A 15,159-nucleotide genomic window follows, 5' to 3' on the forward strand; every position below is an offset into this window, starting at 1 on the left:
CTGTGGTCTGATCTGGTGCCAGGAGTGCTCCCCAGGTGTCCCTCCCTACTTTCTAAAATGCGTGACTGCGCTTTCTGCTGCCTGCTGTTGCTGCCACCACACTTCATCCTCTCCGCCCTGGCTCTGCCCCTCCTACCTGTCTGGATGAGTATTTCTTCTTTATATCTTTGTTGGACTTGCATGCAGCTCGATTTTCTGGAACTTCTGTTTGTCTCTAGTTTTGAGGTAGTTGTATTTCTTCTTAGTTGTGGAGGAAGACACAGCATGTCTGTCTAGGCCTCCATCTTGGCCGGAAGTTGTACTGATCTCATTCTTGCTTACGTGCAGATTTATGACATTTTTTCAAGATTACCTTTAAAGAAAAATATCCAATAGTTGTCATAAAAATTATCTCAGGTGGTTGATTTTAGAAAAATTTGTTAATTTTTCTGGGGGTTCATATGTTTTGGCATCAGGCTTTTCTTAGTTTACCTCAACCAAATATGCATGGTCCTAACATCAGTGTGGAAGGGCATCAGACTGCTCACACATTCAAATAATATTCTGCTTTGGGATCACCAGACTTAAGTTTAAAAAGTCAACCTTGAGAGGAAGTAACTACCTATTTCTACATATCTTATATTAGAATTTGAATGCAATAGGTATCTTTTTTGGTCACTTCACTGAGTCAAACTATTGAGAAAAATCCCAGGACAGCTGGTATTTGGCAGTATGCAGAAAATGCAATATAAGGTGCGTTCTGAGCTGTATTTGTCTACAAGAATGTCCCATGAAAGTTTTGCATAGTGCCATTTTCTCTTTTCTATGATCTGAGCACCTCCCATATTTCTCCTTACTTTGTTGGAATCAGAATGAAAGTCATAAGAGAGTGAGTGATGGAAATCAGGATCAGACCACTGCTAATGATAGGCTGTGTGGAATGTGCTTTTCCTTTATATTGTATGCTCTCTGGTCAGGAAATGATATACATTTTTTTGATAACCTTGGTCAGTTTTAATCAATGCATGGAAAACCAGACTTAGAGAAGATCCTCTGGTTAAATCCTTTTAGGCTGGGAAGAGCTAAAAATACTCTTTTGCTTTTACTTTTTATTGCACCATACAAAGCACAAAATCAGATTTTTGTCTTATGTTTTATTAACAGCCATCTGTTTCTGCAAGACACCTTAAACTCTTATGGATAACCTTTTATGAAGGTTTTTTTTTTTGGAAAGGCTATTTTTCATTTGTATCTCAGTTCTTAGAAAGAGAAAGGAAATCGCTAAGTCTCTAATTTTGGTTGTTCTCTGTATGTAATAGAATTAAAAGGAAAGAATTGCCTGCAGGTTTCTGTACGTATAGGATGGCCACCTTGTTCTTTTTTTTTTTTTTTGTATGTCTTATTGATTATGCTGTTACAGTTGTCCCAATTTCTTTTCCCTTTACTCCCCTCCACCCAGCAACCCCCCTCCCGCCAGCAGTCCCCTCCGCCCTAGTCCATGTCCATGGGTTGTGCATAAAGCTCTTCTCAACATCTATTCCCTACCCTCCTACCTTGCTTCTTAATTCCTGTACCATTTCCCTCCCTCTCCCCTTCCCCCTCCCTGCTGACTGCCCCCCACATGCTCCCCATACCTATGGTTCTGTTCCCACTCTATTGTCTGCTTAGTTTACCTTTGTTCCATTCCCTAGCTTCTTTTGTTGTTAGTTGTGATACTGTTTTCATTTTAATGTTCATAGTTTTGATATCCTTTTTCTTAAATAAGTCCCTTTAAAATTTCATATAATAATGGCTTGTGATGATGAACTCCTTCAGCTTTACTTTGTCTGGGAAGCACTTTATCTGCCTTCCATTCTGAATGATATCTTTGCTGGATAGAGTAATCTTGGTTGTAGGGCCTTGCTTTTCATCACTTTGAATATTTCCTGCCAGTCCCTTCTTGCCTACAAAGTTTCTGTTGAGAAGTCAGCTGACAGTTTTATAGGTTCTTTCTAAGTAATTCTCCTCTTCTCTCTTGATGCTTTTAAGATTCTCTCTTTATCCTTAATCTTTGGTATTTTGATTACGATGTGTCTTGGTGTGGTCCTCCCTGGGTCTAGTTTGTTTGGGACTCTCTGTGCTTCCTGGACTTTTATGTCCATTTCCTTCCCCAAATTAGGGAAGTTTTCCTTCATTATTTTTTCACATTTTTCAGTTTCTTGCTCTCCCTCTTCATCTTCTGGCACCCCTATGATTCAGATGTTGGCACATTTATAGCTGTCCTGGAGGTATCAAAGCCTCTCCTCATTTTTTTAAAGTTCTCATTTCCTCCTTCTGTACTGGGTGACAGTTTCTTACTTCATTATATTCCAATTTGTTGATTTGAACCTGGTTTCCTTTCCTTCACCACTTGTTTCATATGGATTTTCCTTTATTTCAGCCAGGATAGCGTTCATTCTTTTCCTGTCCTGTTTAATCTTTGTTGTTAGAGTTGTGAGCATCCTAATCACCAATGCCTTAAACTATGCATCTGTTAAGTTATATATCTCCTCATCTGTTAGGCGTGCTATCTGCTCATTGCTTAGTTGTGCCACTGGGACCTTGATCTGCCCCCGCTTCTGGGTCGTACTTCTCTGTCTCCTCATCTTTCTGTGTTTGCCCCTGATTTGGGCAAGGGCTGTCGCACCTCTTATGTTTAGGGGACAGAGCCTTAGGGATCCATCAGTACAGGGCGACCTGTTTCACCTCGTTGTGGCGCTGTATGTGGGGGAGGGGTCTGAGGGAACAATGCTGTTTGCTCAGCACTTGCCCCTTTTCCAGGCACTTCTCCCACTTCCGTATGGGGCTGGTGCCCCTCTAGCTGTTGCGCTGCCTGTCGTTCCCAGAGTGGGTGGGTCTGCGGATGTTCTAGGTCCGTGGGGGCCCTTTAAACAAGCGGATTCTGCTGAGACCAGCAGTTTCTTCCTCCCCTTCAACCCCTACTGGTTTGCACAGTCAGAAGCAATGAGGTTTGATTTTCCCTGGCGCTGGGACTGTGATTTGCAGGGTCTGATCAGGAGCTGGGAACACTGCCCAGGTGTCCCTCCTAACTTTTTAAAACATGTGACTGCGCTTTCCCCTGGCCTGCCGCTGCCGCCGCTGCTGCCACCACCACACTGCGTACTCTGCGCCCCGGATCCACCCCTCCTACCTGTCTGGATGAGTATTTCTTCTCTATATCTTTGTTTGCTGGACTTCATGCAACTTGATTTTCTGAAACTTCTGGTTGTCTCTAGTTTTGAGATAGTTTTATTCCTTCTTAGTTGTGGAGGGAGACCCAGCGTGTCTGTCTAGGCCTCCACCTTGGCCGGAAGTCTCCACCTTGTTCTTGATACAAGTGTTTTAAGTCTGAATGGGAATCCTGTAGAAAATGAGGTCTTTTTGGAATGATCCTGCTATATATGTTCTTTCTAAACTGCAGATGAGGAGATGAGGAGAGAAACCACTAGAAGGCATGATATTCTTGAATAAATTGTTTTCTGCTTTGTGAAATTGGGATAACGCTGTTCACCTCAGAGATTATAAAGATTGCGTGTGATGTGAAAGGACTTTGATAGTTCTTAGAACTTAGTAGGTGCCTGGTATATATTATTTTCTTGTCTTGAAATATAAGAGAATTTAACATGCTAGAAGATTCAAAAAAGTAGATATGATAGTAAAATGTGTTTGATGTTTTAAGTTCAGTTATACAGAAGAAAATTTGTTAACACGTGGATACAAAATGGGACTAGAGTACCTGCCTTTTAGTGTTTGCTTATGAAAAAATCAGGTGATGAAGTGAGTCAGATTGGTACATAGTGAAAACAAAGTTGCTTTGATTTGGAGCAATTTAAAAAAGTTTTGTTCAAGTGATACAACAATTTATGGAAGCTGATGTAGGTATATATAACTACCACAAGGATAGAGAGAGGAGGAACCATTATGGTGACTAAGATAAGGCACACAGGGTTTTTCCCTTTTTTGTCTATGGAAAGTAATTATGTGCTGGCAACATGTTATTTTATTATACAGTAGTCCCTCTCTATATCGTGGTTCACTTAGCGCAGCTTCACTGTATCACAGGATTTTTAAAAATATTATATTTAGTTATTTACCGTGGATTTTTCTCTATATCCCGGGATTTTGCGGTACTGTATACCATTGTTAAAGTTACTAGGTTTGAGAGTGTAGAATAAATGCAAGGTTCCTACTTCGTGGGGAGGGTCTAGAACGTAATACCCACAATAAGTGAGGGAATACTGTATGCATATACTTCATATTTAACATGAGAGAGATTTTAACCTGAAGGATTATAGAAAAACAAAACACTGAATATCAGGGCTATACAGTCGTTCTCAGTATCCAAGGGGGATTGGTTCCAGGACCCCTGCAGATACCAAAATTCACAAATACTCAAGTCTCTTATGTAAAAATGCTATAATATATGCATATATCTTATGTACATTCTCCCCTACACTTTAGGTCATCTAGATTACTTATGATATATAATACAATGAAAGTGCCGTGTAAATAATTGTTATACTGTATTGTTTAGGGAATAAGGACAAGAAAAAGTCTGTACAGTAGGCCTGACCACATAGTACATGTCAGCAACAATGTAACACTTAAACATTCTATTTGTAGTTGGTTGAATCTGCAGAGGGCCAACTGCACTTCCTTTCTTCCCAGCTCTTTCACTGATAATAGACAGAGTAACTCTTACTTGCCCCATTTACTAGCAGCCTGCCATTCATGCTTCATCATGTGATATGCCAGGTCACATGACAGGTTGGTAGCAGGTTGTCAGTAGGCCACATGTCTGGAAGTACAGACTGCTTGTCTCTCAGGAGAGTGGCTCCTGATCATCTGCAAGGGGGCTTTTATTGGACCTTCTCTTGTCCTACTTGCCCCTTCTCAGCAGAGCAGAAGGTGCTGGAATAACAAGAGGACAAGGCTAATCTGTTCTGATTCCCAGTGTTTGCTGTTGATTAGTGATGCCCAGCATCTTTTCATATGTCTATTGGCCATCATCAGTATGTCCTCTTTGGAGAGAAGTGGTTTGAATCCTGTCTTCCTTCCCTTCACCATGGGTTTTGTGTTGATTTTCTTTCGTTTCATTTAGCATAGCCTTCACTTCTTCCCTATGCGTTTGCCATACTCAAGCATGTCTGTCAAGTCTGTGAACATCGTTATCACCAGTGTTTTGAACTCTGCATCTGTTATGTTGGCTATCTCCTCATCTCTTAAGTTGGCTAGCTCCTTGTCGCTTAGTTCTCCCACAGGAACCTTGATCCATTCCCTCTTTTGGGCCATACTTCTCTGTCTCCTCAACTTGACAGCCTGCTGTGTTTGCCTCTGTGTCTTAGGTAGAGCTGTCGTACCTGCCTAGATAAGTATTACTTCTTATACCTTTGTTTGTTGGACTTCTATGCAGTTTGATTTTCTGGTAATTCTGTTTGTTTTTAGTTTTGAGGTAGTTGTATTCCTTTTTATGGTTGTGGAGGGAGGTGAAGCATGTTTACCTTTGCCTCTGTCTTGGCTGGAAGTCCCTATGGCATTTTTTCATTGCTTTTTAGAGAGAGAGGAAGAGAGAGGGGCAGAGAGAGAGAGGAAAAAAAAGAGAAAGAAAGAAAAAGTGAAACACTGATGTGAGAGAAACATTGATCGATTGCCCTCTCATATGTTCCCTGACCAAGGGTTGAACCCACAATCTGGGTGTATGTCCTGACCAGAAATCGAACCCATGACCCTTTTTTTTAAAGTATATTTTATTGATTATGTTGTTACAGTAGTTCCAATTTTTTTCCCCTTTTCTCCTCTCTGTCTAGTACCCGTCTTCCCTCCAGCAATCCCACCGCCCTTAGTTCAGGTCCATGGGTTGTGCATGTAAGTTCTTTGGCTTCACCCTTTCCTATATTATTCTTAACATCCTCCTGTCTATTTTGTACCAACCGATTATGCTTCTTAGTCCCTGCACTATTTCCCCATTTCTCCCCCTCCCCCATCCCAGCTGATAAGGCTGCAAATTATTCTCATACCTATGATTCTGTTCCTATTCTGGTTTGCTTAGTTGGATTTTGTTTTTATTTTTTAGATTCAGTTGTTGATAGTTGTAAGTTTGTTGTCATTTTAGTGTTCATAGTTTTGATCTTCTTTTTCTTAAGTAAAAGTCCCTTTGACATTTCATATAATAATGGTTTGGTGATGATGAACTCCTTTAGCTTTACCTTGTCTGAGAAGCACTTCATCTGCCCTTCCATTCCAAATGATAGCTTTGCTGTCAATGATCTTGGTTGTAGGTTGCTTTTCATCACATTGAATACTGCTTGCCAGTCCCTGCCTGCCTGCAAAGTGTCCTCTGAGAAATCAGCTGAAAGTCCTATAGGCACCCCCCTGTAGGCAATTCTCTGCCTCTCTCTTGCTGACCCCAGGACTCTCTCTTTATCTTTCACCTTTGGCATCTCAGTCATGACGCATCCTGGTGTGGTCCCCTCTGGGTCCAGCTTGCCTGGGACCCTCTGTGCTTCCCAGACCTGTATGTCCATCTCCTTCACAAAATTTGGGAAGTTTTTCTCATTTTTTTCAATTCTTGCTTCCTCATTCTGCACTGGTTGACTGCTTTTTTCTTCCTTATGTTCCAGATCATTGATTTGAACTCCACTTTTCTTCCCTTCACCATTGATTTTGTGTGGCTTTTCCTTCGTTTCACTTAACATAGCTTTTACTTTTTCTCTTATGTGTTTGCCATACTCAAGCGTATCTGTCAAGCATGTGACCATCTTTATCACCAGTGTTTTGAGCTCTGCGTCTGTTAGGTTGTCTCCTCATCTGTTATGTTGGCTATCTCCTCGTCACTTAGTTCTCCCACTGGAACCTTGATCCGTTTCCCCTTTCGGGCCATATTTCTCTTTCTCCTCATTCTTACAGGCTCCTGTGTGTGTTTGCCTCTGCGTCCCAGGTAGAGCTGTCACTCCTGTTACGTTGTAAGGGGTGGAGCCTTAGGGATTCGTCTGTACATGGGGACCTGTTTCACCATGTTGTGGTGCTGTCTGAACCCATGACCTTTTGATCCATGGGACCAACTGAGCCACACTGGCCAGGACTGTCTTTGTATTTTTATTAAACAGGTCTTGCCCTGGCCAGGTCAGTCAGTTGGTTGGAGTGTTGTCCCATACACTTCCCGCAACCCCCCATAAAAAATAAATAAAAAAGGTTGTGGGTTCAGTTCCTAGGCAGGGCACATGCCTAGGTGTGGGTTTATTCCCCTATTGGGATGTGCAAGGGAGGCAGCTGATCAATAGTTTTCTCATATCAGAGTTTTTCCCCCTCTCTCCCTTCTTCTCTCTCTAAAATTGATAAACATATCCACAGGTGAGGATTGAAAAACAAACAAACAAACAAAAAAAAAACAGGTCTTGCTGTGAGTTTGGATAGTGAATTGTGAATCAGGAGACTGTTTGCCCTGTTAGTTGGTCTCAGGTTCTGTATGTGATGGTGTTTAGGCTGTGTCATTTGTGAGGCCACAGATAGCCCCTTCTATTTGTCTGCCACCAGGAGTAGCTGTGCCCTTGCACATCTCTTTCCCAGGAGTCCATGCTGATGCCAGGACAGAGGAATTCAGGGGAGGCAGGATGGAGACAAATAGTATCATTAGTGATTGTGGGACCTTTTCTGTCCAGTAGGTGCCTTTCCCAAGAACTTGTTGGTAGTTACCTTTGACTTCTATATTAATGGTGCTTGAGTAAAGGAGTAATGTCCCCTGCCCTCTAGCTTCTACCAAAAACAGAAACTGAACCAGGGAAAGGGAGCATAGCTTATCACTCCTCCTTATCTGGTTGGAAACAGACTGTGGTGCTATTGGGACATTGCCTTTTAATCATAAAGAGCCTAGGGTATAAGCCTTTCAATAAAAATGGTCCATTTTCACCCTTTTTCGCATTGTGCAAATTTTGGAATCACATGCCACCGGGAGTCAGAGCTCATTGTTAAAAGTACATGGAGCAGCCTCCCAGATTCCAGAAGGCTTGAAGCCAGTTTCTAGTTTGCAGATATATTTTTCTGTGGTACACAAAATATATTTTATCCTCGTATGCCTTAACCAAAGCCCTTTATTTTGCTCCAAGTCATGTTCATTTCACTTTGGGATCCCTCTGGGTATATGTTTAAAAGCTCGCCTCCTCCTGCTATAACAATTCATTACAAGGTTGGTGGCTTAAAACAACAAAAAATATTATTATTTCACAGTTCTAGAGTCCAGAAATTTGAAACCAAGTGTAGGCAGTGCTGTACTCCTCCCAGGGAGAAGAATCTGTTTCTTGCTTCCTCCAGCTTCTGGTGACTGTGGGCATTCCTTGGCTTGTGGCCACATCACTCTAGTCTCTGCCTCCATGGTCATAATGCCTCCTCTTCTATGTTGTGTCCTGTCTCCCCCTATCTTTTTCTTATAAAGACACTTGTGGTACTTACGGCCTACTTGGTAGTCTAAGATACTGCTCTCATGTGATGACTCTTAACTTTTTTTTAATCCTCACCTGAGGACATGCTTATTTATTTATTTTTAGAGAGAAGGGAAAGGGAGGGGAGAAGGAGGGAGAGAAACATCAATGTGAGAGAGAAACATCAATTAGTTGCCTCTACATGCCCTCGCCGGGACCAAACCCACAACCCAGGCATATGCCCTGACTGGGAATCAAACCTGTGACCTTTTGGTTTACAAGATGACATTCTAACCAACAGGGCCACACTAGTTAGGGATGGAGACTCTTAATTATTAGTTATGTCTACTAAGACCCTTTTTCCAAATAAGGCAACATTCACAGGTGCCAGTGTTTAGAATGTGGACCTGTCTTTTCGGAGGTCACCATTCAACCTACTGTAGGCAAGTTAGTAGTAAAGTCAGCATTCTTAGGTATTCCTCACCATGCTTTGGCCCTGACTTGAGCAAATAGGCAATAGTTATTTCCAAGACTATTTAACATTTAATTTATGTGCTTATACGATTTAAGGGTTAGCAGTGTACTCTTAAGAAATTTAGACTAGCTACTATATATCTTCCCCATTGAACCTCTTCCACTCTTTAGAGTTTATCCCACAGTAACACAGTCTCTAAAAGAAACAATTCTATAGTTAGTTGCACATTTTCTTAAGAGATAATGCTGGTATCTTTGAAAGATTTCTTTTTCTCTCAGCCTGAGCAGTGATTGTAAAAGATGTTGACTTTGATCACTGGGGCTGGTTTCCTCTGACATTTTACAAATTGTTGTATTATACACCGTGCAGAAGTTGCCTCTGTAATGCTTAATTTAACTTTTTTATTTAATGTAATTTGATGTGGTTCATTTGGTGGACTCGTCAAATGAGCTGCTGATTTTCTCTCTTTTTTTCCCCCCTTCCCCTTCCTCCCTTGTTTCTAGTGGTATATCTCTGTTTAAGAAAAGATATGAGTTGGCTTCAGGACAAGTTGGGTAACACTCTATTTGTCAAAGCATCAAGTGACTAGATTGAAAATTGTATCCCTCCCTTGCTCCCCTACTGAGTGAACTTAAAATAACTGATGGCAAAGTAACTCCCCGCTAGCCAGTGGTTGCCCTCTGATTTTACACAAGAGCTTTAGTGAGCAAAATAAATGAGCTTATTTTGTGAGAGATATCTGCATGCTTCCTACCCTGAATGATAAAATTAGTTTTTTGTAGCACATACATATGTATAATGACGAGCCCTTGCATACAAGGTTCTTATGAATTGTTTTGACTGCTGTGCTCTGAAGGAAATACCAAGACCATTTGCATGTACAGTAGAGCTGGCAGTCATTAAAGGTTTCAGTTTTCCTTTGAAAGACTTGGGACTTGGGGTAAGTGACAAATTACAGTGATCCCTCACTTATAGCGGGTATTAACGTTCTAGACTCCCACCCCCGCGATAGGTGAAAATCCGCAAAGTAGGAACCTTACATTTATTTTAGTATTTACTGTAGAGTACTGAAAAATCCTGCGATATAATGAAAAATCTGCGATAAATAATTAAATATAATATTTTTAAAAATCCTGCGATACAGTGAGACTGTGATAAGTGAACCGCGATATAGAGAGGGACTACTGTAATTCACTGCTCAAATTGTGTTGAGATTAGATTTTACTCAATATTTTCGTATGCCAATGTTTAGTATTATGAGAGGAGTGCAATTTTTCTTGGAAAAAAAATCTTTTTTAATAGAACTTTTTAGGAAGAGAAGTATAGTCTTGAAAAAAGCAGATGAACAAATGCAAATTGTTACTTATTGAATAGAATACTGAGTTTCTAAGAGTAAGAGCGAAGAGTCTGGGGCCTTGAGGTTTCTCCTTTTTTGCTAAGAGACCAGAGTAAACACTGTTCTTTATTAAGATGTGCCATAACGTTAGAAATCATTCCAGATCATTTAGGCCTGTGTGTATGTGTGCAAATCTGACATTACATAAAATAAGCCCCTGTATTCTAACACCTCTCTTCTCACTCGATCCAAAGAAGCTCCAGTTCGCTAGTTTTCCTGATGGTGATCATGGTGTGTGGAGGCAAGTGTGACTGGGAAGCCTGAAGCCCATATAGCAGCTCTTCCTGTGCTGCAGTCATGGGGAGTTTGTCTTTTTGATCTGTGGCAACATAGATCACTTCTCTGCCTATTCCCATTGCCTTGGATATTCAGTCTACCCAAAGCTCCTTCTCAGACTGCAAACTCATTTCTTATATCTAGGCTCTGCTCATCACATGAAACTATAATTTCATCAGCCCTAAAGCATTACAAAAAAATGTTTCTGAGATCTTCACTTGTACCCTGAGCTTTCTCACTCCATTTTTATACACTAGGGGGTTGAGTAGTGATTCAGGACTGAAACCTGACTTGTCCCTAGATGCTCCTACTGGGATGCTAGCTCACCATTTCACATGGAGGCTTTGGACATCATCACTCAGGTTAAAAGCCACATGTGAGCAGGGTACCTCTCCCACATAACATTGGAAAGCATGCTGCTGCAGGAGCAAAATTAAATATTTTCTTTCATTTCTGAATAGAATCATTGATATTCTCCATAGATTTTGTGATGCAGAATTTTAAAGAACTTTAATTATCTTTTCAGTTCCCCAAGATTTGAGCTTCTTGGGCAAAGTATTCCTGAATCACCTTCAGAAATTCTTGAACACACTTTTTAATGCTCATTTTTGTCCTTTTTGTTTTCTTGAGCTCAGTTACATAAAATCGGTTAATACTGGCATTGTTTTTGCAATCTGATTTTATTCATTGGACAGCTAGAGAGTTGTTCTGATAAGCTGTTGTGTCATCAAAGTGCACTTTGTAAAGCAGCCCTAATGTCTTTTGTGATTGCCAGAATCTGTGTCTGACACTTGTTTGTAAGGTTGGGGAGTTTTGATAAGGTTAGAGGTGTCTGGTTCTTTGTTCGCCATTGTCAGTGCTGCGTTAAGTGGCTCCAGTTTCATATGTGATGCTGGAGGTGTTCATTTGTGGCCAATTCATAGAGACAGGTTAGACTTTTGCCATTGAGTTTCCAAGAGACCAGTATAAGTAATCGTTTTTCTTCTTAAAAATGAGAAAAATAGCTGCCAGAGCAATTAATTACCCCCAATTTACCTCTTGCAAAGAACCTAGTTGCTTGCTTCAATTGAACCCCTGATATCAGAGAGTGGTAGAAGGCTTTCTTATTGCTTCCTGGATTTTGAGGTAGTCCTTCATATTTATTTTAATAGTTTTGTGTTTTTTTAAGCCAAAATCACTTGGTATAAACAAATCATTAACACTAATACTTTTTTTGGAGAAGTTGACCCAAGTCATTATTATCCAGCTGATTAATTTATCATCATTAGTGGCCATTAGCCACACAACCTTGAAACATACTCTTGTTAACTCAGTGATTCTCAGTCCTCATAATTTCTGAGGAAATAGGGTTAGGTGTGGCCTAGGAATTTGCCTTTCTATCCAGTTCCCTAGTGATGTCCCTGTTGCTTGTCTGGGGAACCACATTTGGATAAGGGCTCAAGGCTCCTGAGAAGTTTTATATTGGAAATGAAATTCTTTTGAGTAGTGGGCTTTCTTACACAGGCTAGGTCACAGTGTCACTTCCCAGGTTGGAAGGGAATGTTAGCAGATGGCTTTCTGTGAGTGCCATGCAGCATATGGGCAACAGAGGTGGGTGACTCCGTACACTGTGCTTTACTCTTGGATCTTTCTAGGCATGTTGGAAAGCTGAGATAAACAGCATCACCAGTCGTATAATCGTAGAACATTAAAAAAACTGACAGATGCCAAGAAGGGTAAAATTTGTTTTATGGTGTCTGGAATGTGAACTTGAGTTATACAGTGTATTAGGATAAAATCCTGGTGTAAATTTGGCTGTTGGTCAAATGGGAATTTTAATTTTAGTCTTCAACTGAGTTAGTAACAGTCCTTTAGAGAAAAAGTGCTAAAATAACATTTCATCAGAAAGCTTGCAGGAATGTGGCAAGACTCCCATATAGTCTTGAGTGTCTTTACCCAATTATAGCCATCTTGAATCTTCACTAAAATAGAAAACATGTTCCATGGAAGTGTTGGTCTGAATATCTTTTTGAAACCTCCCAATGAAAGACCTTCTGGGAAAGATTGCTCTTTGATACGATGCACAGTGAAGGGACATCCTTTCTGCTCACCCAGTGCATTTCCCCACATGTTAAAATGAAAACTGTCTAGTCCAGCGATCCATATATAAAGTATTTTATCAAATCATGCAGGGAGTCAGTGTAGGCCTTTTGGCGGCCAGTTTGTATGAGGCATACATACAATGAATGTTTTAACTTTATTTGAAAAGACCACGGATGTTACCAGAGCAGTGGCTTGCAAACATCCCTGTGTAAGGAGGTGGGAAGCCATTGGAGAATTTACTTTGGTTCAGTTCCACAGACGCTCAGCTACGGTTTTAGGGTCAGTCTCCCACTTGGATGGCTCTCTCCAGAGGCACAGTCTGCCAAGTCACACACACAGTTGGTTTTCATGTTCTTCCCGGGCTGGAGCTATTCAGTTCTTTCTAAAGCCCAGACTGAAGGTGGAGGCCTAGGTAAAGAGTGAGAAGTGCTATTAATAATTCATTTGAAAGGGGTTTCCATTGAGGTGAAGTATCAAGTAAGCAACCAAGATAGTATAGGATTAACTAACTTGAAAAATATCTTTCTCTTGTTTTAGCCAAGAATCTGTTTTAACTTATTTTAAACAGAAATCATACTTAAAATCACAGGCCATTGTAGTTTTAATTTGCATCTCTCTGATGATAAGTGATGATGATCATCCTTTCATATGCCTATGGGCCCTCTGTATGTCCTCTTCGGAAGAAGTGTCTATTCAGATCCTTTGCCCATTTTTTACTGGGTTGTTTGGTTTTCTTTTTTTTTTTTTGGTGTTGAGTTGTATGAGTTCTTTATAAATTTTGGATATTAACCCCTTATCAGTTTTATCATTGGCAAATAATGTTCTTTCATTTATTGGGTTGTCTTTTTGTTTTGTTGATGGTTTCCTTTGCTATGCAAAATCCTTTTAGTTTGATGTAGTCCCATTGTTTATTTTTTCTCACAGAAGATCTTTCAAAAATTTTTAAACATTATTTATAAGGTGAGAAAATTTGGAGAGTGTCCTTTTTTTTTAAAGTGTCTTATTTGTATTTATAGGACATTAGGTCTCCTAAACTCATAATTGAGGTCCCATGATTTTAGAAATAAAACAATATTTTAATAAGAAATGAAGCAATTGCAGACTCACAACTTGTGATTTTGCTCTATATTCCTCTCCTCCAGAACAGATGGGATGGTACACAGGATATGTAAGGTTGATTCAGTTGGCATTTTCAGCTGGGCTTTCTCTAAGAAAGTCTATAATTATTTCCCCTGGGCCTCTCAGTTCCGGTAGCCTTTATTATTATTAATTTTTAAGTTTAAAAATAATGGTAAAAGAATTTTGAAAAACTAAGTTTAGTTGGCATTGGGATATTTTTTATTCTTGGTTTAATGACATATTTTACAAAACTGTAATTGCAGTATATACTTTAGTGCTTTTTTTAAAACTTGAAGTTGTATCACAATTTCTTCATGTTGTGAAGTTTTTAAAAGTTATTTTGAATGTTCTGTTGAAATGATGAACTATAATTTAACCACCCCCACATATTATTAAATCTTGAGGTTGATTTTGATTATTGGTGTGTCTGGCAGTATAGCCATAATGTCTTGTTGATTTCAACTTTATTCTTCTGTTGAAATTAGGGTAAAAATTTTAAATTATTTTTACGGTACTTGATATGTTCTGCTAAATTTTAAATTATTTTTGATTTGATCTTTAGAATTTGGAGACCATTGCTAAATTTACTAAATGGGGAATTTAAAATGATATGAAACATAAAAATACTGAGCTTTCTAACACAAGAATATCTTTTCAGGTTCTGGCTGGCAATAGTAAGAATAACTACTGTCAGGAGAATCTCCTGTGTATTAGGGGCTTTATATCTTTTATTGTCTACTGGTATTGTAGGTAGTACTGATTAAATTGAGTAAAATAGCTACCAGAACTAGAATGGTACACTTGAGTCTAAATTAGTGAGCTGAAAATAAATTTGGTTCCTTAGCCATAGAACTTGGTTTATTAAATTTTAGGCTTGGCACAAGTTTTCAAACCATAGAGTACCATGACTTCTTTTTTTCTACTGTTAATTGAACAGTGGGCTGATGGTTTAATTTGTAAACTCTATCATGCCCTGCTTGGCTTTTGAATGTCTGGTAAAAAATACCTTAATTGTGGGTCGGTAAAGCCAAACTAATTACTTGTTTGGCACTTGGATTGTCTTTTTAATTTGCTGTATAATGTATTCTCAACCAGAAGTGTATCATATATTGTTATCTAAATAAAACTCATTAAAATCATCTCACAAACAACAGAATGCCTGATGTTTTGTCCATAATCTTGCAAATAAGAGAAAATTGAATGGTATTATAGAGACTTGTAATTTTCAAGTCCTCATATTTAAGTGCCTGGGTATCTGTTTTGGAAGTTACACATAAAATGACTGCCATGGTTTCTATCAGTGTGATAGTTTTCTTTAAAAAAAGACATCTCTGCTGTTACTCTCAACTCAGAAAACACCAATCATAAGGGTAACCTCTACAATTTTGGAAACAATTGTT

General features: G+C 39.5%; 1 protein-coding gene across 2 annotated transcripts in view; it reads left to right on the forward strand.

The window, feature by feature from the left end:
- Nucleotides 1-15,159, forward strand: part of PARN (poly(A)-specific ribonuclease) — a 165,743-nt gene that overhangs the window by 49,597 nt on the left and 100,987 nt on the right. The gene's annotated exons all lie outside the window — the stretch shown is intronic.

This window comes from Furipterus horrens, unplaced genomic scaffold (assembly GCF_987537825.1).
Source record: "Furipterus horrens unplaced genomic scaffold, mFurHor1.1.pri manual_scaffold_5, whole genome shotgun sequence".
Taxonomy (NCBI): Eukaryota; Metazoa; Chordata; class Mammalia; order Chiroptera; family Furipteridae; genus Furipterus; species Furipterus horrens.